The sequence below is a fragment of the Ranitomeya variabilis genome, chromosome 1 (assembly GCF_051348905.1).
Source record: "Ranitomeya variabilis isolate aRanVar5 chromosome 1, aRanVar5.hap1, whole genome shotgun sequence".
Classification (NCBI taxonomy): Eukaryota; Metazoa; Chordata; class Amphibia; order Anura; family Dendrobatidae; genus Ranitomeya; species Ranitomeya variabilis.
In genome coordinates, this window is record NC_135232.1 from 852,755,632 (window position 1) to 852,779,816 (window position 24,185).

Here is a 24,185-nt window from a genome sequence, read left to right on the forward strand (position 1 = left end):
TGGTTAAAAAAATGATGTGCTGGCCTCTGGAGGTCGGCTTTTACTTGGTCAAGGCTTTTGGTGACCTCCTGGATTTGTGTATACATGTGGCTAAGGTAAATATCCATTTGGTCACCCAAGCCCTTGAGTCCTTCGTGAAAAACCAAGCTCAAGTGCAAAACTCGGGCATGAGGGACCTGTCCGATGCCCTCTGCCGCTGCCGGGAGGAGCCCAAAAAAAAGGGGCAGAGGCAGAGGACTGGGAAAGGGGAAGACCTAATGAAACAGATTCCTGGTCTCCAGTTTGTGTGGCAGGCCCACTTGCTGCAGCGCTGCTGGATGGCTGGGACGGATCCATGGCTGTCTGATGAAGGACCGCTCCAGAACCTGGGCCAACAGTGCTGCTCCATGTGCTGTGAAAAAAAGGAAAAAAGATTAATAACAAAAATTAACCAGACGCCAACTCCTGTGGAATAGAAACATACAGATCATGGCAATACAACACAACCTAATGCACGGGAGAAATACTTACGTTCTCTGGGCAAGGACAGGTCTTAAAAATGCTAGAATGCGATGGTATTTGTACTTTCGGATCCTTGCTCCAGAACCACTGGGAACACGGCTCTCTTGAAGCAGGTCCTTGTTGAAGTGGTCCTTCATCGAACACCAACGTGTTTTGACTCTGCCCACTGTTGAAAAAAATGAACATAATGGTTAGACAATGGACTTTTGGCCGTGCTCACACAACTGTGTGTGATGAGAGAAACTCCTGAGACTTTCTCTCATCACACACAGTTGTGTGAGCACGACCAAGGTCTCTGCTGCTTCCCACTGCATTGCAATACTTACCAAATGCAGTTCGGACCCGAGTCGGGGCGTTGTCCCAGCCATCCCACATCGCTTTGGCCACCTCATTCCATAGGTGCTGGATCATCACATTGTCCGAGTGCTGTGGAACCCGGATGTCCCGCAACGGGACTCGCTCCTGGACCAGGGAGATGAAGAGGTCATTTTCTATGAGGTCTTCATCCCGTTCTGGAACCTAAAAATTAAAGAAAGACAATAATGTTGGATACATTAACATAAGGAAAAGAAAGAAAACAGAAGATGAGAAATGGCACGAATAAGGAAAGTCAAGATACAAAAGGAGTCCAGAAGAAAATTGTAAAGAAAGAGTAAAGTACAGAAAGGAAGATTCAAGAATACTAAAGTGAGGATACAGTAAACAGTCAGCCTTGTATACGTACACGCTGCCGCCTTGCCACCCGACCGTGTCTCCGCTGCTCCTGCCTAGTCTCTGCCGCAGTAGAAGAAGTGCTCTAAAAAAATGAAAAACAAAAATTGTCATATGTGTAGATGTGACAGTGAATACTTACCAATCTGAAGAGGTGAGTACTCACTTTACAGACATGTTCTACTTCAGAAGGCCCAGGACGTTGCTGCTCATCAGAAGAAGAAGACATTCTGATGCATGCAGAAAGAAAGAAATGCAAGAAATTAAGACATGTAGAGACATAAAATAGAAAATAAAGGCATTGGCTAGGATATACTCACATTGTTCAGAGTCTTGTCTCCTCTGCTTCTCTGTCTGCTGCGTAGTGACCTGCAAATGTCCACTCCCTCCCTTTATCACTTTGTATGTGGGGAGTGGCTAATCAGTGTCTAGACATGTTTTTATCTGGTGCAACGCATGCGTTCACATAGACAGCAATGCGTTTTTTTGGCGCATTTCTACCACTAACAACCGCATACGTTTCTAGGTGGCAAATTGACGCCTCTAAAATTACTACATGTAGCATTTACCGCGCCAAACCGCAGACGACGAAACGACGCATGCGTCGTCAAAGGCGGCAAAACGCAATCAAATGCAGACACTTGCGTTCCTAATGTTAAATATAGGAAAACACAACGCATGTGGATTATTGCGGATGAAACGCTGCGGACGTAACCGCAAATGTGAAACCAGCCTTATTCTTGTAAATTTAAAGTTATTACACAAAAATACCGTATTTTCCGGCATATAAGACGACTGTTTAACCCCTAAAAATTGTCCCAAAAGTCGGGGGTCGTCTTATACGCCGGCGTGTGCAGGGAGCGATCCTGGATGTTCCCAGGGTCTGAAGGAGAGGAAACTCTCCTTCAGGCCCTGGGATCCATATTCATGTAAAAAATAAAGAATAAAAATAAAAAATATGGATATACTCACCCCTCCGAGAAGCCTGGCTGTCACCGCTGCAAGCATCTGCCTCTGTTCCTAAGAATTGCAGAGCGTGAAGGACTTTCGATGACGTCGCGGTCAGGTGACCGGTCACATGAGCGGTCACGGACCAATCACAAGACCGCGATGTCATCGAAGGTCCTTCACGCTCTGCAATTCTTAGGAACGGAGGCAGACGCTTGCAGCGGTGACAGCCAGGCTTCTCAGAGGGGTGAGTATATCCATATTTTTTATTTTTATTCTTTATTTTTTACATGAATATGGATCCCAGGGCCTGAAGGAGAGTTTCCTCTCCTTCAGACCCTGGGAACCCCACGCCGTATAAGATGACTGGGCGTATAAGATGACCTCCGTCTTATACAGCGGGCATATCCCAAATTCCATATTTTATATGGAAAAGTTGGGGGTCGTCTTATATGCCCAGTCGTCTTATACACCAGAAAATACGGTATGTCATATTAACTTCAATATAAAAGTCACGTGTCTTCCACAGAATATAATCTCAATACGTGGGTTTGAATGTACCTTACACAGTTTGGGCTTCAGACTTAGAGTAGTGTTAAGCGATACCGTCCGATACTTGAAAGTATCGGTATCGGATAGTATCGGCCGATACCCGAAAAGTATCGGATATCGCCGATACCGATACCCGATACCAATACAAGTCAATGGGACACCAAGTATCGGAAGGTATCCTGTATGGTTCCCAGGGTCTGAAGGAGAGGAAACTCTCCTTCAGGCCCTGGGATCGATATTAATGTGTAAAATAAAGAATAAAAATAAAAAATATTGATATACTCACCTCTCCGACGCAGCCTGGACCTTACCGATGTAACCGGCAGCTTCCGTTCCTAAGAATGAGCGCTTGAAAGACCTTAGATGACATCGCGGCTTGTGATTGGTCGCGTGAGCGTGAGAGGTGATTATATCAATATTTTTTATTTTTATTCTTTATTTTACACATTAATATCGATCCCGATACCGATTCCCGATATCACAAAAGTATCGGATCTCGGTATCGGAACTCCGATACCGCAAATATCGGCCGATACCCGATACTTGCGGTATCGGAATGCTCAACACTAACTTAGAGCCTTCTTACATTAGACAGATAAGTTTGTAAGCTTCATTCAGATGATAAATTGCTTTATTTATTTCAGTCTTAATATGACACTGTTTGTAGATGATCATATGGGCTTTAATCGCTAGAATGCACACACTGAAGCTGTCATGTTGTCATTTTCTAGCTATTGGCTTTTAGATGAATTGTCTGATCTGATATTGTGTTCCACAATTATAGAATACTCTGTTTATACGATCTGTAATGTTTGGGATTAATTATGAGGATTTTTTTTATTACATAATAATACCTCATTTCAAAAGAGGTGGTATGCACGTAATCTCTTGTAATACCAAGCTGAATGGATAAAATGCTAGATATGTAATTAAGCCTATATTGCCATCTAGGGTACGAGATTGGAAAAAATGGTAAAAATTTAGCAGACTAATTATCTGGATGAATGTGATTAAACTATTCGGAGCACATTGTTTAAAAAAGGTTCAAGCAGGAGCTTGTGGTCAATACTTTATGCCTCTGCGTGACTTTTTATTGATTAGAGTTAATATTCTGTTGTATAGATCGTCATCTTTGACTCACTTCCGCTAAGCAATTTACAATATCTGTTTGGTTAGATGACTTATTGGAGAGGCATTTTTTAAAAATGTCAACAAGTAATCTATTAAACTTATAGCAGATAGCCTTTCATGTGCATGGGATGTAATGTGTATTGCATCACACAATGGCAACTACTGTATGTACTAAACCCATCTGTATTTGCAAGTGACTTTTAGAAAGGTAAAGATGCAAATCTCTTACGTTGACACAGCAGCTGGTTTAAGGAAAACTCAGAAATACATTATAAGTGGTATTTTTATTGTTGCATATTGCTATTGAGATTTTAAAGAGCAATGGATGAGAACAAGTAACAGCAATCAAAAAAGATAGGCTGCTGGGTATACATTGGAAAATTCCTAAGCTTTGGGTTTATCTTAGCATGCCTTAATATGAAAGAAAAAGAAACAAAATGTACTGAAGGACTAATAATACCAAATAGTAAAAGATTCTAGACCACATTTATCAAAAATTATGTCATTTATGACAAAACTTTAGTATACTCACTTCAACGCCATCGCATTTTAATGATACTTTATTGAAAATGATGCCAGTGCAACTTTTAAAGCTTGTTTAGCAAACTTCACAACATTGGAAATGAGCTGAAGAGGAGTATGACAAATATCACGCTAGAGCTGAGTTTTGCTCAAACTGTAAATTTTAGTAGGTAGTGACATGTGTATTTGTTCCAGCCTTTTATTTAAGAAATCTGTGATCTGTCTACAATATGCAACTCTTATGTGAAATACATTTATAAATATGTCATCCTTCACAGACTTCAGAGTGTTACCTAATAGATTTTTAAATTAGCCCAAACATTAATCTAAATAAACATCATGTGATTCCAACAGGGGATAGCAGAATTCAGATCTATGGTTACCGCTTCCCAACTACAGTATGTTATTGTTAATGGCGTAGCTATTGTAACAAAGTCACTGGCAAGTTGCTGGAGGGGAGATATGTTTTGCTGAGGCTCATAGCTTCAGTGATCTAGAAACCCAGAAGTTGCTCCTTCAGCACGCTAAGTGTTGCATGGATGTAGCAGCCAATTTAAATAAAGGCTGGATATTTAGTGGACAAAAATAGAGTGGGTGGGAGGTTGTCTACCTTATCTCCACCCCAGAGTGTGGTCTGGGGCTTAAATAGCTGGCCTCTAAAGGAATTAGGAGTTCAGTGTCTGGAGAGGAACACTCCGGAGAAGTGTTTGTGCCTGTGTCAAAGGACCTGAACAGTGGACTTTTCTAACCCTGACTGCGCTGATTCCTGCTATGAGAAAAACTGTGTTTTATTTTGTTTTGCTGCTTTGCCCAGAGGCCTGTGTTTACTTTTTCAGCTTAGTTTATGCTGCACCTAATAAACCAAGGATTTTCTTAAAGAGACAGTGTTCCATTTCTACCTCTGTGTTCAGCCGAGTGAACCAATCTACCACAGGTGGTGTTAAAAGTGCGGGCAGCATTCCCTGTGAACACGTGTGATGGCTACAAGAGATATTGCATGTCCTGGGTGAAGGAGGCCACAATCCAGCGTACAACATCAGGCTAAATGGAGGACCTGCTCAAGCATCTGGTACAAGCGCAGCAGCAACAGCCCCAACAGCATCAGCAGCAATTACAGCAGCAACAGATGGCACAACAAGAGACCAGTAAGCAGCTTATACAGCAGATGCCACAGCAACACTAGCAGCAGATTTACTTGCTCTCAGAAGTGGTTCGTGGAAGGCCGGCAGCCTCTCCTCCAAGTCCAGATGATGACACATATGTCCAGAAGGAGTTAAGATGAGCAATGCAAAAAATGACCCCTGATGATGATGTGGAAGCATTTTTGATTGTGTTTGAGCGAGTAGCAGAGCACGAAGAAGTTACTGCCAAAGCAGTGGGTGGAGGTGCTGACTCCCTTTCTATTTGGCAAGCCCCAAAAGGCTTATTAGGATTTGGCATTACAGGATGTGCTGGAGTATGCCAAACTGAAAACTGAAATTTTGGCAGCACTAAGTCAGTCACAGCACAAAAGGTTCACCACTGGGCGTATTATGGGGACTAACCGCCTAGATCCCAAATGTTTGATTTACTGCATCTTGTGCAAAAATGGTTGCAGCCGGAATCCTCTACTCCATCCCAGATGTTCGAGCAGGTTGTCATGGACAGATTTTTGTTCACTCCCTTCCTAGGTAGATGCAGACCTGGGTTGCTCAGGGAGATGCCCGGAATGCGGATGAATTGGTGGACCTAGTGGAAAGACAGCAGGTGGTTGAGAGTTCCCTAAGAAAGTCAGGGGGTGGTGCATCGCCATACTGGGGTACCCAGTGGAAGCCTGAGCCCAAGGGTTCACTGAGGGGTTGTCAAAGCCTGTGGGTAAAGACTTGCTTTGCTAGAGATGTTGTGGTCCAGGACATATAGCCGCCCATTGTCCCTTGTCCTTTGAAGAGATGGATTGCAGCCTAAGGAGGTGTTGCTCATACTATGCCTATCATGCCTGCAGTGTGTACTATCAGCCCGATGAGGGGCTGCAGGCATACCTAGTGACAATAAATGGGGTGCAGGTTTTAGTACTCTTAGACTCAGGGAGCTTGTTGATCCTGATAAGGGCCACATTCCCCCACCAGTTGATCCCAGGGAATAATGTGGGCATCTGCTATATCCACAGGGATGCCAAGGACTACCGCGTCATCAGAGTGTCGATAAAAATGAACCGTGGTACTGAGTCTCATGACGTTGGGGTAGTCACAGACTTGCTACACCTAGTGATCATCGGGAGGGACTTTAGCTTGTTCTGGGACTTGTGGGAAAAGGCAAGGATACCAACTAATGCACACAGGAGCTGGTCCACCCATGAAGATTCTCCATCACAGTCAAAGGCAGATGAGGTTCCCCCTGTGTGTCCTTGCTGGTGATGAAGACGAGACAGTGACCAATGAGACCGTGATTCCTGAGTTGGGATTTTCTGGGGGGAATTTGGGGACTGACCAAATGCAGCCCTATTGTCCTTGTGCCGACAGCGGATGGAGAGTGGCACTTCTGTAATGATTACAGGAAGCTCAATGAGGTGTCCAAGTTTGACGCATATAGGATGCCTCGGGTCGATGACCTTATTGAGAGGATAGGGTCAGCCAGATATATCACCACTCTGGACATAACGTAAGGATACTGGCAAATTCTCCTGCCTCCAAGTGCCAAGGAGAAGAAGACCTTTTATATACCTGACGGGTGCTTTTCTGTATACCCAGATGCCATTCGGACTTCAATGAGCCCCAGCTAACTTCCAGAGGGCCATAGACCAGATCTTGGCCACTCACAAAAAGTATGCCGCCGCTTATCTGGAGGACATGGTGATCTTCAGCCCAGATTAAGCCCGAAGTCACCTGCAAAAGATCCAGGTGGTTATTGATGCACTGAGGAAGGCAGAGTTTACCATAAACCCAAAGTGCAAACTGGGGAAAGAAGAGGCAAAATACTTGGGTTACATAATCGGAAGGGGCAAGATAAAGCCACAAATTGATAAGTTGGAGGCAATTCAAAACTGTCCGCAGTCACTCTTCAAAAAGCAGAATAGGGCATTTCTGGGAATTGTAGGATACTATAGGCAATTTAACACAAATTTCATCATGATAGCCGTTGACCCCTGAATGATCTTCTCAAGGCTATAAAGACATTGATGGCCAAATGGTCTTCTGAAGTGGAGATGGAATTTCAGGAGTTGAAATTCGCCCTATGCAAACAGCAGGTCTTGGTCGCTCCTGACTTCAGTAAAGAGTATGTGCTCCAGACGGACACCCCCGAGGTCGGCTTGGGAGCTGTGTTGTCCCAGGAAATAGATTGTGATCCATCCAGTCCTATACCTGAGTAGGAAACTCCTCTTGTGAGAAGAACTATGCCATCGTAGAGAAAGAGTGCTTGGTTATCTAGTGGATAATTGACACTGTGTGATACAACCTGTTAGGTAGAAAGTTCAGGCTAGTGTCAGATCATGCACCCCTGAGATGGATGAGGGAAAAGAAGAGGAAGAATGCCCGGGTGACTAGGTGGCTTTTAGCGCGCCAGGACATTAGTTTTCTTGTGGAGCACAGGCCAAGGAAGTTACATGGGAATGCAGATGCCCTGTCCAACCTCCCCTGTTTAGCAAACGAAGGTGCCAACATGCCCTGCTTTAGGCATAGGGGGAATATGTAACAAAGTCACTGGCAAGGCACGGGAGGGGAGATATGTTTTGCTGAGGCTCATGTCTTCAGTGATCTAGAAATCCAGAAGTTGCTCCCCAGGGTGCAGTCTGGGACTTAAATAGCTGGCCCTCATTGTTTGGTGAGGGACACTCTAGAAAAATGTTTGTGCCTGTATTAAAGGACCTGAACCATGGACCTTGCTAACCCTGAGCGAGCTGATCACTGCTATGAGAAGGACTGTGATTTGCTTTGTTTTGTTTTGATGTTTTGCCCAGAGGTCTGTGTTTGCTTTTTCAGCTAGGATTATGCTGCACTTAATAAACCATGGACATTCATAAAAGGGACAGTGTTCCATTTCTACCACTGTGTCCAGTCATGTGAGCTGATCTGCCACACTATGCAGGATGAAGTCAACCTAAGCACTTGTGCTTGAGGTCATGGCAGCATTATGCAGCCATTTCTATATCAAATATCAAAGTGCACCATCATTATCAGGCATAAGAGATAAATTGTTAAATTTGGTGACAGATCTCCTTTCAAACCTTGGCCTGCTCTGTCACTCAAATGTAGACTTGCTTTTATGTTTTGTTTTTCTGCACTATTAAAAGGAACCTGTCATGTAAAATAATACTCTTAACCTGCAGATATGGGGTTAATCTGTCAATTAGTAGCATTCTGACACCATGTGGCCCTGGCAGTGAGAGCCCTGCTGCCAGGAGAAAATGAAGTTTATTCCCCCTGACAGTGTCCGGCTTCAATCATAAAGGAGGCCCTGGGACTTTTTCAGCCTATACTTTGTGTAGAGAGAGGCAGCTGTATCCATGGTCTTGCCGCTAACAGACAGCCGGCACTAATGATGAGCCTGCTGTTGACTGACAGGGGGGTGAGGTCACAGATATTGCTCTCTATACACACAGTAGTGACTAAAACATGCCACTCCTAGGACTGGAAGCCGAACACTGCCTGGAAGACTAAAGTTAATTTCCTCCTGACAGCGGGGCTCTCAGAGCCAGTGCCACATGGTATCAAAATGCTATTAGCCTGCAGATTAACACCATATCTGCACATTAATAGTGTTATTCTACATGATGGGTTACCTTTAAGTTACATTTCAACATACTGATCCATCCCTTTATCCACAGCCTCACTGTTATAAAAAACTGAAAAACTGCAACTGACCATGCCGGTTTATGTACAGACTAGAAATTCTGACCCTGCAGTCCCTAGTGAATCCTGCATGAGATGAAATAGCCATAGCAACAAACTAGAAAATAGCAACTCGGACCTAAGCTGCCTCAAAGGCTGTTGAGCGCTTCATGTTCCACCTAATGAGCCGGAGAGCAGAGTGTGAATTACATACAAAATGGAAAGTGTGAGGAAAAACAACAGACACAGAGTGAATAAAATAAACCGCGAAATATAAAAAGTATGTACTGTTAGATAATATGCAGCCTACCGACTTTAAAAGATAAATATGATAGGTGCAGAGTACAGAACAGAGACAGCAGGGGGGCTGAAATTTCATCTACTGGCTTTAATCTACAATAGAATGGCTGTACATCCAAAAGAGGTTATCACCAGCAGGAAATGCCAGCAGGGGGACAGACTATAAAGCCACACCCGAAAAGTGATAGGGAAGACAAATGAAAACGCCTATGTTATGCTGGCTGATCAGACTGCAGCCAGAGAAGCCGATCACAATCCACAGGCTCAAGGGTTCGAATCCAGGAGCATGACACTCACCCATGCCGGAGGATTTTCTAATACACTGCAGGGTTCATATACCTGGCATAAAATTTTACAAATATGTTCAACTGTTGGTGTAATTTTTTTGTCATATTCTATATACAGTATCTATATATATAATTGTCTAAGGGTTTTTCCGTCTGTCTGTCTGTCTGTCTGTCTGTCTTTCTGTCTGTCTGTCTGTCTTTCTGTCTGTCTGTCTGTCTGTCCTGGAAATCCCGCGTCTCTGATTGGTCGAGGCCGCCAGGCCTCGACCAATCAGAGACGGGCACAGCATGGCGACGATGATGTCATAATGGCCTCGACCAATCAGCGACGGGCACAGTATCGACGTAGATGTCATAATGGTTGCCATGGCGACGATGATGTCATAAAGGTTGCCTCGACCAATCAGCGACGGGCACAGTCTGCCGCAAATTCTGGAATCATCATTGTCCATATACTACAGGGACATGCATATTCTAGAATACCCGATGCGTTAGAATCGGGCCACAATCTAGTGATTTATATCAGGCATACTAAGATTTATTGTCCAAACAGTTCCCTTTTTATTCATTTGCATTTTCCCTAACATCATGGGACATTTCAAGCTCCATCTTGTTCCATTTGGGAATTTGCCTAAAAAGACTAGAAATGCCCCTTCTTATGAAACTTTACATAAACATCACCCATAAGAAGCTTTGTTCACAAGATAGCGTGGACAACTGAACTCCTCATAGATATGTGTTCGTGTACAAATTATAAAATCAAAATGATTGAGCATTGTATTCAAGTTAGGTGGTATTCTTAAGAAGCATGGTTTACAGTGTAATTCTCCCCATTGTGGAGTCTCCCTAATATCTAAGCCTGAAGAGGTCTACAGTTTTTTGTAGAGTCTTCTATGTTTTATAATAACTAGACTGTAAATCTTGATGGTGGCTTTCTTTTTATCTGAAGCATATGCTACTATATATGGTAGACTTGTATTAAAAGGAAAATAAACAAGACAGAGACAAGTGAGAAATGACACTATTGTGACTGTCACAAAGTATACTTTTTTATAGGCAGTTATAGCGTCATCATCACTAGAGAATGGTAATGGAGGTAAGAAAGAAGCAACAGTCAAAAAGCTACATAATGGACTGAGTAGGTTTTCTAACAAATCATAGTAATAATATGTAATGTTTTTTTCAGACAGATATGGTAGAATTATAGTGTCACTCAAAGTAAGTCTCTAAAGAAACTAATGTTCAAATATTCAACTTGTTCAATGTATCTTTTTCAGGCAAAAAAAAACCTTTCTGTTCTGTTCCTTGGCTTTTGACTTAAATCTAAAGCTTTAAATGCATCAAACGTATGTCTTTCGTCAGAGTGCCATTTGTTATACAAGAAAATATCCCTTTTTCTTATTCCTACATTATATCTGATGTTCCTTGAATGTTTTGTACTTTCAGCACTTTATAAATAAAGAACTCCATGCCTGAAGCTTCTGTCCTATCATTGCGTCTCAACATAAAATGCTTTTGTGCGAATTTTAAAAGACCAATTTTAACCATGCAGATTTGATATGATCCAAGCTTACATATAAAACATAGATAAAAAATCTATAAATAGTAAGATTCATTGTTCTTTTTAAGCTGAAAACTGGAAAATAAAACTTTTAGCTCTATTCCCACACTGCAGAATTACTAACCCTGAAAATAACTTAACATGTTTCACTACATTAAAATTGTGTTATTGCATGCATGTATTAGTAGGGTGAGAGAAGGGGTATGTGCAAGTCTGGCATAAAAGGATAGGAATAGATAAATGTTCCAATTGAGGTTATTTAAACTTACAAACGAAGATAGGGAATAGAAATGAGTGGATCTGACAAAATTCTATTTCGTAAATAGCGCCGATTTTCTGGGGAAATTAAATAGGCAGCAAAGTTATTCTCTGCAAATTTAATGTCCATTATTGTGCTCTCGAATCTCACCAGACCTCTAAGAATAATAAATATAGAAAATAAAAAAAAAACTCATACTCACCATACTGACCTCTCCGTTCTCATACTGTCCCTGCATATCTTCTTGTCACTGTACCTGAGTGCTGTATCCCTGGGTCTCCTCACACTAGCTTCCTAGTTGGAGAAGCCAAAGGGATTCAGTGCTTAGAAGCAGTGATATGAGGATGCACTGAGTACACAATAGGAGACATGGCAGAACAGAGGGGTCAAAGAGGAGAGCTCTAAGGGAAGTAAGAGTATTTTTTCGTATTTCTTATACTTTTGATTACCGTTAATTGCTCAGCACAATGGCATCAATTTCACTCGACTGTCAACTGCGGCCCATTAATGAGCTCAGCAGCTCTGTGAGGGTCATGCTTTCTACTTGGACAAAGTCACTGAGCTCAGTTATTGGCAGAAATTGACAGCACTGCAGAAAATACCAGACTCCAGGAGGAGCGGTAGAGACCTGGACCCGAGGAAGGTTAGTAAAGAGTGTTTTGTTTTTTCTTAAATCAAACTACAGCTGGGAGACAGGGATTGTCTAAAAAACCCTTTAATATGTCTCCATCAGCTAATATACAGCTCCATGTTTATTCCTCCTCATACTCACAGCTGCTGGCTTCAGAGTCTGCCTCATCTTTCCTCCTGTACACCATGGGAGTGCAGGTTTTAATTTGATTAAAATGTATTATTTGTATATGTGTGAGGAGTACACTACCTTTCAAAAGTTTAGGGTCACCCAGACAATTTTGTGTTTTCCATGAAAACGCATACTTTTATTAATCAAATGAGTTGCCAAATGAATTGAAAATCTAGACCACACATTGACAAGGTTCGAAAAACAGATTTTTATTTCAATTAATAATTTTCTCCTTCAAATTTTGCTTTCGTCAAAAAATGCTCCCAATCTTCCTCTGTCCAAAGTCTGTGTTCTTTTGCCCATATTAACCCCTTCCCGACCTGTGATGCTACATAGGCGTCATGAAAGTCCGTGCCAATCCGACCTGTGATGCCTATGTGGCGTCATGGAGGGATCACGTTCCTGCAGGTCGGGTGAAAGGGTTAACTCAAATTTCACCTGACCTACAGGAACAGGGGGATGGGTACTTCAGCCCAGGGGGGTGGCTTTGCCCCCTGTGGCTACGATCGCTCTGATTGGCTGTTGAAAGTGAAACAGCCAATCAGAGCAATTTGTAATATTTCACCAATGAAACTTGGTGAAATATTACAATCCAGCCATGGCCGATGCTGCAATATCATCAGCCATGGCTGGACACCCTGATATGACCCCCCCACCGACTGACAGCGGTGATCTCCATCCAGTCTCCATCCAGTCCGGCGCCACCCGCTTTCTGATCCCACCTCCCATACCTCCGGAGTCCCGGGGTCCCTCCCGGTGTCCGTCCAGCTTCTAGGATGGGTGCCGCCATCTTCCAAAATGGTGGGCGCATGCGCAGTGTGCTCGCCGAATCTGCCAGCTTGCAGATTCGTTCATTCATTTTGATCACTGTGATAGAGCCTGTCACAGTGATCAAAATAAAAAAATAGTAAATAAACCCCCCTTTATCACCCCCATAGGTAGGGAACATAATAAAATAAAGAAAATGTATTTATTTTAATTTTTCCACTAGGGTTAGGGTTAGAATTAGGGTTAGGGTTAGAATTAGGGTTAGGATTAGGGTTAGGGTTAGAATTAGGGGGTGGGTTAGAATTAGGGTTGGGTTAGAATTAGGGTTAGGGTTGGAATTAAGGCTAGAGTTTGAATTAGGCTATGTGCACACGGTGCGGATTTAGCTGTGCATCCGCAGCGGATTGGCCGCTGCGGATTCGTAGCAGTTTTCCATCATGTTTACAGTACCACGTAAACCTATGGAAAACCAAATCCGCTGTGCCTATGATGCAGAACATACCACTCGGTATTATCCGCAGCATGTCAATTCTTTGTGCGGATTCTGCAGCGTTTTACCCCTGTTCCTGTATAGGAATTCGCAGGTGAAATCTGCACAAAAAACACTGGAAATCTGCGGTAAATACGAAGGTAAAACACAGTGCGTTTTACCTGTGGATTTTTCAAAAACGGTGCCGAAAAATCTGCACACAAATCCGCAATGTGGGCACATAGCCTTAGGGTTAGGGTTGGAATTAGAGTTAGGTTTGGAATTAGGGTTAAGATTAGGGTTAGGGGTGTGTTGGGGTTAGTGTTAGGCTTGTGGTTAGGGTTATGGTTAGGGTTGGGATTAGGGTTAGGGGTGTGCTGGGGTTAGGGTTGTGGTTAGTGTTGGGATTAGGGTTAGGGGTGTGTTGGGGTTAGGGTTGTGATTAGGGTCATGGTTAGAGTTGGGATTAGGGTTAGGGGTGTGTTGGGGTTAGTGTTGGAGTTAGAATTGAGGGGTTTCCACTGTTTAGGCAGATCATGGGGTCTCCAAATGTGACATGGCGCCACCATTGATTCCAGCCAATCTTGCGTTGAAAAAGTCAAAGGCTGCTCCCTCCCTTCCGAGCCCCGACGTGTGCCCAAACAGTGGTTTACCCCCACATATGGGGTACCAGCATACTCAGGACAAACTAGACAACAACTTTTGTGGTTCAATTTCTCCTGTTACCCTGGCAAAAATAAAAAATTGTGGGCTGAAAAATCATTTTTGGGGAAAGAAAAATTATTTTTTATTTTCACGGCTCTGCGTTATAAACTTCTGTGAAGTACTTGGGGGTTCAAAGTGCTCACCACACATCTAGATAAGTTCCTAGGGGGTCTAGTTTCCAAAATGGGGTCACTTGTCGGGGGTTTCTACTGTTTAGGCACATCAGGGGCTCTGCAAATGCAACATGACGGCCGCAGACCATTCCATCAAAGTCTACATTTCGAAACATCACTACTTCCCTTCCGAGCCCCGACATGTGCCCAAACAGTGGTTTATCCCCACATGTGCTGTATCAGCATACTCAGTACAAACTGGACAACAACTTTTGGCGTCCAATTTCTCCTGTTACCCTTGTGAAAATACAAAATTGTCGGCTAAAATGTCATTTTTGAGGAAAGAAAAATTTTTTTTTTTCACGGTTCTGCGTTATAAACTTCTGTGAAGCTCTTGGGGGTTCAAAGTGCTCACCACACATCTAGATTAGTTCCTTGGGAGGTCTAGTTTCCAAAATTGGGTCACTTGTGGGGGAGCTTCAATGTTTAGGCACATCAGGGGCTCTCCAAACGTGATATGGTGTCCGCTAAAGAATGAAGCTAATTTTCCATTCAAAAAGTCAAATGGCGCTCCTTCCCTTTCAAGCCCTGCCGTGCACCCAAACAGTGGTTTACCCCCACATATGAGGTATCAATATAGTCAGGAGAACTTGCCCAACAAATTTTAGGATCCTTTTTATCCTGTTGCCCATGTAAAAATGAAAAAATTGAGGCAAAAAAATGTTGGTGAAAAAAAAGTACTTTTTCATTTTATGTATCAATTTGTGAAGCACCTGAGGGTTTAAAGTGCTCACTAGGCATCTAGATAAGTTTCTTGGGGGGTCTAGTTTCCAAAATAAGGTCACTTGTGGGGGGAGCTCCAATGTTTAGGCACATCAGGGGCTCTCCAAATGTGACATGGTGTCCGCTAACAATTGGAGCTAATTTTTCATTCAAAAAGTCAAATGGCGCTCCTTCCCTTCCGAGCCTTGCCATGTGCCCAAACAGTGGTTTTCCCCCATATGTGAGATATCGCTGTACTTAGAAGAAATTGTCCAACAAATTTTAGGATCCATTTTATCCTGTTGCCCATGTGAAAATGAAAACATTGAGGGTAAAAGAACTTTTCTGTGAAAAAAAGTACTTTTTCATTTTTATGGATCAATTTGTGAAGCACCTTGGGGTTTAAAGTGCTCACTATGCATCTAGATAAGTTCCTTGGGGGGTCTAGCTTCCAAAATGGGGTCACTTTTGGGGCAGCTCCAATGTTTAGGCACACAGGGGCTCTCCAAACGCGATATGGTGTCCGCTAATGATTGGAGCCAATTTTTCATTCGAAAATCAAATGGCGCTCCTTCCCTTCTGAGCCCTGCTGTGAGCCCAAACAGTGGTTCTCCCCACATATGGGGTATCGGCATACTCAGGACAAATTGGACAACAACTTTCAGGGTCCATTTTCTCCTTTTGCCCTTGGGAAAATAAAAAAATGTTGCTACAAGATAATTTTTGTGACTAAAAAGTTAAATGTTTATTTTTTTCTTCCATGTTGCTTCTGCTGCTGTGAAACACCGGAAGGGTTAATAAAATTCTTGAATGTGGTTTTGAGCACCTTGAGGGGTGCAGTTTTTATAATGGTGTCAGTTTGAGGTATTTTCAGCCATACAGACCCCTCAAACTGACTTCAAATGTGAGGTGGTCCCTAAAAAAAATTTTGTTGTAAAAATGAGAAATCGCTGGTCAGATTTTAACCCTTATAACTTCCTAGCTAGAAAAAAATTGTCTCCAAAATTGTGCTGATGTAGACATGTGGGAAAAGTTATTTATTAACTATATTGTGTCACATAACTCTCTGGTTTAACAGAATAAAAATTCAAAATTTGAAAATTGCAAAATTTTCTAAATTTTCTCCAAATTTCCTATTTTTTCACAATTAAATGCAAAAATTATCAACCTAAATTTACTACTAACATGAAGCCCAATATGTCACAAAAAACAGTCTCAGAATCGCTAGGATCCGTTGAAGCATTCCTGAGTTATTACCTCATAAAGGGACACTGGTCAGAATTGCAAAAAATGGCAGGTCATTAAGGTCAAAATAGGCTGGGTCATGAAAGGGTTAATCTTTTCCTTTTATTAGTCAGTCTCAGATATGGCTTTTTCTTTGCCACTGTGCACTGAAGGCAGGCATGCCGGAGTCGCCTCTTCACTGTAGATGTTGACACTGGTGTTTTGCATGTACTATTTAATGAAGCTGCCAGTTAAGGACCTGTGAGGCATCAATTTCTGAAACTACAGACTCTAATATACTTGTCTTGTTGCTCAGTTGTGCAGCGGGGCCTCCCACTTCTCTTTCTACTCTTGTTAGAGCCTGTTTGTGCTCTCCTCTGAAAGGAGTAGTACTCACCGTTGTAGGAAATCTTCAGTTTCTTGGCAATTTCTCTCATGGAATAGTCTTCATATCTAAGAACAAGAATAGACTGTAGAGTTTCACATGAAAATTATTTTTTTCTGGCCATTTTGAGAGTTTAATGGAACCAACAAATGTAATGCTCCAGATTCTCAACTAGCTCAAAGAAAGTCAGGTTTATAGGTTCTCTAATCTGCCAAACTGTTTTAAGCTGTGCTAACACACTTGCACAAGGGTTTTCAAGGGTATTCTAACTATCCATTAGCCTTTTTACACAGTTAGCAAACACAAAGTACCATAAGAACACTGGAGTGATGGTTGTTGGAAATGTGTTGTGAATTTACCTTTTGGCTCCCTCTAGTGGCTACTAGTGTTTTTACTCTGGGTATGTCTATCATCCCTTGTATGCTCACCTGGGTCGTTAGGTCAGGGGTGTTACTTTATTAGCTCCCTGGACCTTCAGTTCAATGCCTGGCAACGTTGATATCAGAGCTAATCTGTAGTGCTCTTGTCTACTGATCCTGGTTCCTGCTTGATTAAGCTAAGTCTGCTTTCTTGCTTTTTTTGCTATTGATTTTGTTTGCATTTTTGTCCAGCTTGTACATAATCTGTATCCTGTCCTTGCTGGAAGCTCTAGGGAGGCTGGAGTTCTCCCCCCGGGCCGTTAGACGGTTCGGGGGTTCTTGAATCTCCAGTGTGGATTTTTGTTAGGGTTTTCGTTGACCATATAAGTTATCTTACTACATTCTGCTATTAGTGAGTGGGCCTCTCTTTGCTAAACCTAGTTCATCTCTGTGTTTGTCATTTCCTCTTACCTCACCGTTATTATTTGTGGGGGGCTTGTATCCAACTTTTGGGGTCTATTCTCTGGAGGCAAGAGAGGTCTTTGTTTTCCTCTTCTAGGGGTAGTTAGTCCTCCGGCTGGCGCGAGACATCTAGCGACCAACGTAGGCATGTTCCCCGGCTACTTCTAGTGTTGGCGTTAGGAGTAGATATATGGTCAACCCAGTTACCACTGCCCTATGAGCTGGATTTTTGTACTTCGCAGACTTGCTGATATCTCTGAGACCCTCGCCATTGGGGTCATAACAGTTTGCCAGGCCAGTATTAAATGTTAAATGCATTGCAGAAGCGGGATTATAAGAAAGAAAGTTCTGAGTTTTTTTTTCTCTCTCTCATTTTTTTTTTCTTTTCCCCTTTACATCTGAGTGGCTTGTGATTGCTGCAGACATGAATGTCCAGACCTTGATTACAAGTGTGGGCCAGCTTGCTGCTCGTGTGCAGGGCATACAAGATTATGTTACCAGAAATCCTATGTCAGAACCTAAGATACCGATTCCTGAACTGTTTTCCGGAGACCGATTTAAGTTTAGAAATTTCAGGAATAATTGTAAATTGTTTTTGTCCCTGAGACCCTGTTCCTCTGGAGACTCCGCTCAGCAAGTGAAAATTGTTATTTCTTTTTTACGGGGCGACCCTCAGGATTGGGCTTTCTCGCTGGCGCCAGGAGATCCAGCATTGGCTGATATTGATGCGTTTTTTCTGGCGCTCGGTTTACTTTATGAGGAACCCAATCTTGAGATTCAGGCAGAAAAGGCCTTGCTGTCTATGTCTCAGGGGCAGGACGAGGCTGAAGTGTATTGCCAAAAATTTCGGAAATGGTCCGTGCTGACACATTGGAACGAGTGTGCATTGGCTGCAAATTTTAGAAATGGTCTTTCTGAAGCCATTAAGAATGTGATGGTGGGTTTTCCCATTCCCACAGGTCTGAATGATTCTATGGCCCTGGCTATTCAAATCGACCGGCGGTTGCGGGAGCGCAAAACCGCAAATTCCCTCATGGTGTTGTCTGAACAGGCACCTGAATTAATGCAATGTGATAGAATCCTGACTAGAAATGAGCGGAAAATTCATAGACGCCAGAATGGCTTGTGTTACTACTGTGGTGATTCTACACATGTTATCTCAGCATGCTCTAAACGTCTTACTAAGATTGTTAGTCCGGTCGTCATTGGTAATTTGCAACCTAAATTTATTTTATCTGTAACTTTGATTTGCTCACTGTCATCGTATCCTGTCATGGCGTTTGTGGACTCAGGTGCGGCCCTGAGCCTTATGGATCTGTCATTTGCCAAGCGCTGCGGTTTTGTTCTGGAGCCATTAGAAAATCCTATCCCTCTTAGGGGTATTGATTCTACGCCATTGGCAAAAAATAAACCGCAGTTTTGGACACAGGTTACCATGTGCATGACTCCCGAACATCGGGAGGTAATACGTTTTCTTGTTCTGCATAAAATGCATGATTTGGTTGTTTTTGGTTTGCCATGGTTACAGACCCATAATCCAGTCTTGGACTGGAAGGCTATGTCAGTGTCAAGTTGGGGCTGCCATGGAATTCATGGAGATTCCCTGCCCTTGTCTATTGCTTCTTCTACGCCTTCGGAAGTTCCGGCGTATTTGTCTGATTATCAGGATGTCTTCAGCGAGTCTAAGTCCAGTGCACTGCCTCCTCATAGGGAATGTGACTGTGCTATAGATTTGATCCCTGGCAGTAAGTTTCCTAAGGGGAGACTGTTTAATCTGTCGGTACCTGAACATACCGCGATGCGTTCATATATCAAGGAGTCTCTTGAGAAGGGGCATATCCGTCCTTCTTCTTCCCCTCTTGGTGCGGGATTTTTTTTTGTGGCCAAAAAGGACGGATCTTTGAGGCCTTGTATTGACTATCGGCTTTTAAATAAGATCACTGTCAAATTTCAGTATCCTTTGCCGTTGTTGTCAGATTTGTTTGCCCGGATTAAAGTGGTTCACCAAGATAGACCTTCGTGGTGCGTACAACCTTGTGCGCATTAGGCAGGGCGATGAATGGAAAACCGCATTCAATACGCCCGAAGGTCATTTTGAGTACTTGGTGATGCCATTTGGGCTCTCTAATGCACCTTCAGTTTTTCAGTCCTTCATGCATGACATTTTCCGGAAGTATCTGGATAAATTTTTGATTGTTTATCTGGATGATATTCTGGTTTTTTCTGATGATTGGGACTCGCATGTGGAGCAGGTCAGGATGTTTTTTGAGATTTTGCGTGAAAATTCTTTGTTTGTAAAAGGCTCAAAGTGTCTCTTTGGTGTACAGAAGGTTCCCTTTTTGGGGTTCATTTTTTCCCCTTCTGCTGTGGAGATGGATCCAGTCAAGGTCCGAGCTATTAATGATTGGACTCAACCCTCGTCAGTTAAGAGTCTTCAGAAGTTCTTGGGTTTTGCTAACTTCTACCGTCGTTTTATCGCAAATTTCTCTAGCGTTGTTAAACCGCTGACGGATATGACCAAGAAGGGCTCTGAGGTAGCTAACTGGGCTCCTGCTGCCGTGGAGGCTTTCCAGGAGTTGAAACGCCGGTTTACTTCGGCGCCTGTTTTGTGCCAGCCTGACGTCTCACTTCCCTTTCAGGTTGAGGTGGATGCTTCGGAGATTGGGGCAGGGGCCGTTTTGTCGCAGAGAGGCCCTGGTTGCTCTACTATGAGACCTTGTGCCTTTTTCTCTAGGAAGTTTTCGCCGGCAGAGCGAAATTATGATGTGGGCAATCGGGAGTTATTGGCCATGAAGTGGGCATTTGAGGAGTGGCGTCATTGGCTCGAGGGTGCTAAGCATCGGGTGGTGGTCTTGACTGATCACAAAAATTTGATGTATCTCGAGTCTGCTAAACGCCTGAATCCTAGACAGGCCCGCTGGTCATTGTTTTTCTCCCGTTTTGACTTTGTGGTCTCGTATTTACCAGGTTCTAAGAATGTGAAGGCCGATGCTCTGTCTAGGAGCTTTGTGCCTGATGCTCCTGGAGTCGCTGAACCTGAGGGTATTCTTAAGGAAGGAGTTATCTTGTCAGCGATTTCTCCAGATCTGCGACGTGTGTTGCAGAGATTTCAGGCTGGTAGGCCTGACTCTTGTCCACCTGACAGATTGTTTGTGCCTTCTAAATGGACCAGCAGAGTCATTTCCGAGGTTCATTCCTCAGTGTTGGCAGGGCACCCGGGAATTTTTGGCACCAGAGATCTGGTGGCCAGGTCCTTTTGGTGGCCTTCCTTGTCAAGGGATGTGCGGTCATTTGTGCAGTCCTGCGGTACTTGTGCTCGAGCTAAGCCTTGCTGTTCTCGTGCCAGCGGGTTGCTCTTGCCCTTGCCTGTCCCGAAGAGACCTTGGACACACATCTCTATGGATTTCATTTCGGATCTCCCGGTGTCTAAAGGCATGTCTGTCATCTGGGTGATATGTGATCGTTTCTCCAAGATGGTCCATCTGGTTCCTTTGCCTAAGCTGCCTTCCTCTGCTGATCTGGTTCCTGTGTTCTTCCAGAACGTGGTTCGTTTGCACGGCATTCCTGACAATATTGTGTCGGACAGAGGATCCCAGTTTGTTTCCAGGTTCTGGCGATCCTTTTGTGGTAGGATGGGCATTGATTTGTCGTTTTCGTCCGCTTTTCATCCACAGACTAACGGACAAACGGAACGAACTAATCAGACTCTGGAGGCGTATTTGAGGTGTTTTGTCTCTTCTGATCAGGATGATTGGGTGACCTTCTTGCCGTTGGCTGAATTTGCCCTTAATAATCGGGCTAGTTCTGCCACCTTGGTTTCGCCATTTTTCTGCAACTCCGGTTTCCATCCTCGTTTTTCCTTGGGACATGTGGAGCCTTCTGACTGTCCTGGAGTGGATTCTGTGGTGGATAGGTTGCAGCGGATCTGGAATCATGTGGTGGACAACTTGAAGTTGTCACAGGAGAAGGCTCAGCGTTTTGCCAATCGCCGCCGCGGTGTGGGTCCCCGACTTCGTGTTGGGGATTTGGTATGGCTGTCTTCTCGATTTGTTCCTATGAAGGTCTCCTCTCCCAAATTTAAGCCTCGATTCATTGGTCCTTACAAGATATTGGAGATCCTTAATCCTGTATCCTTTCGCCTGGATCTTCCGGTGTCGTTTGCCATTCACAACGTATTTCATAGGTCCTTGTTGCGGCGGTACGTTGTGCCTGTGGTTCCTTCTGCTGAGCCTCCTGCTCCGGTGTTGGTTGATGGCGAGTTGGAGTACGTGGTGGAGAAGATCTTAGATTCTCGTCTCTCCAGGCGGAGGCTTCAGTACCTGGTCAAGTGGAAGGGCTATGGTCAGGAGGATAATTCCTGGGTGGTCGCCTCTGATGTGCATGCGGCCGATTTAGTTCGCGCCTTTCACGCCGCTCATCCTGATCGCCCTGGTGGTCTTGGTGAGGGTTCGGTGACCCCTCACTAAGGGGGGGTACTGTTGTGAATTTACCTTTTGGCTCCCTCTAGTGGCTACTAGTGTTTTTACTCTGGGTATGTCTATCATCCCTTGTATGCTCACCTGGGTCGTTAGGTCAGGGGTGTTGCTTTATTAGCTCCCTGGACCTTCAGTTCAATGCCTGGCAACGTTGATATCAGAGCTAATCTGTAGTGCTCTTGTCTACTGATCCTGGTTCCTGCTTGATTAAGCTAAGTCTGCTTTCTTGCTTTTTTTGCTATTGATTTTGTTTGCATTTTTGTCCAGCTTGTACATAATCTGTATCCTGTCCTTGCTGGAAGCTCTAGGGAGGCTGGAGTTCTCCCCCTGGGCCGTTAGAAGGTTCGGGGGTTCTTGAATCTCCAGTGTGGATTTTTGTTAGGGTTTTCGTTGACCATATAAGTTATCTTACTACATTCTGCTATTAGTGAGTGGGCCTCTCTTTGCTAAACCTAGTTCATCTCTGTGTTTGTCATTTCCTCTTACCTCACCGTTATTATTTGTGGGGGGCTTGTATCCAACTTTTGGGGTCTATTCTCTGGAGGCAAGAGAGGTCTTTGTTTTCCTCTTCTAGGGGTAGTTAGTCCTCCGGCTGGCGCGAGACATCTAGCGACCAACGTAGGCATGTTCCCCGGCTACTTCTAGTGTTGGCGTTAGGAGTAGATATATGGTCAACCCAGTTACCACTGCCCTATGAGCTGGATTTTTGTACTTCGCAGACTTGCTGATATCTCTGAGACCCTCGCCATTGGGGTCATAACAGTTTGCCAGGCCAGTATTAAATGTTAAATGCATTGCAGAAGCGGGATTATAAGAAAGAAAGTTCTGAGTTTTTTTTTCTCTCTCTCATTTTTTTTTTCTTTTCCCCTTTACATCTGAGTGGCTTGTGATTGCTGCAGACATGAATGTCCAGACCTTGATTACAAGTGTGGGCCAGCTTGCTGCTCGTGTGCAGGGCATACAAGATTATGTTACCAGAAATCCTATGTCAGAACCTAAGATACCGATTCCTGAACTGTTTTCCGGAGACCGATTTAAGTTTAGAAATTTCAGGAATAATTGTAAATTGTTTTTGTCCCTGAGACCCTGTTCCTCTGGAGACTCCGCTCAGCAAGTGAAAATTGTTATTTCTTTTTTACGGGGCGACCCTCAGGATTGGGCTTTCTCGCTGGCGCCAGGAGATCCAGCATTGGCTGATATTGATGCGTTTTTTCTGGCGCTCGGTTTGCTTTATGAGGAACCCAATCTTGAGATTCAGGCAGAAAAAGCCTTGCTGGCTATGTCTCAGGGCCAGGACGAGGCTGAAGTGTATTGCCAAAAATTTCAGAAATGGTCCGTGCTGACCCAGTGGAACGAGTGTGCATTGGCTGCAAATTTTAGAAATGGTCTTTCTGAAGCCATTAAGAATGTGATGGTGGGTTTTCCCATTCCCACAGGTCTGAATGATTCTATGGCCCTGGCTATTCAAATCGACCGGCGGTTGCGGGAGCGCAAAACCGCAAATTCCCTCATGGTGTTGTCTGAACAGGCACCTGAATTAATGCAATGTGATAGAATCCTGACTAGAAATGAGCGGAAAATTCATAGACGCCAGAATGGCTTGTGTTACTACTGTGGTGATTCTACACATGTTATCTCAGCATGCTCTAAACGTCTTACTAAGATTGTTAGTCCGGTCGTCATTGGTAATTTGCAACCTAAATTTATTTTATCTGTAACTTTGATTTGCTCACTGTCATCGTATCCTGTCATGGCGTTTGTGGACTCAGGTGCGGCCCTGAGCCTTATGGATCTGTCATTTGCCAAGCGCTGCGGTTTTGTTCTGGAGCCATTAGAAAATCCTATCCCTCTTAGGGGTATTGATTCTACGCCATTGGCAAAAAATAAACCGCAGTTTTGGACACAGGTTACCATGTGCATGACTCCCGAACATCGGGAGGTAATACGTTTTCTTGTTCTGCATAAAATGCATGATTTGGTTGTTTTGGGTTTGCCATGGTTACAGACCCATAATCCAGTCTTGGACTGGAAGGCTATGTCAGTGTCAAGTTGGGGCTGCCATGGAATTCATGGAGATTCCCTGC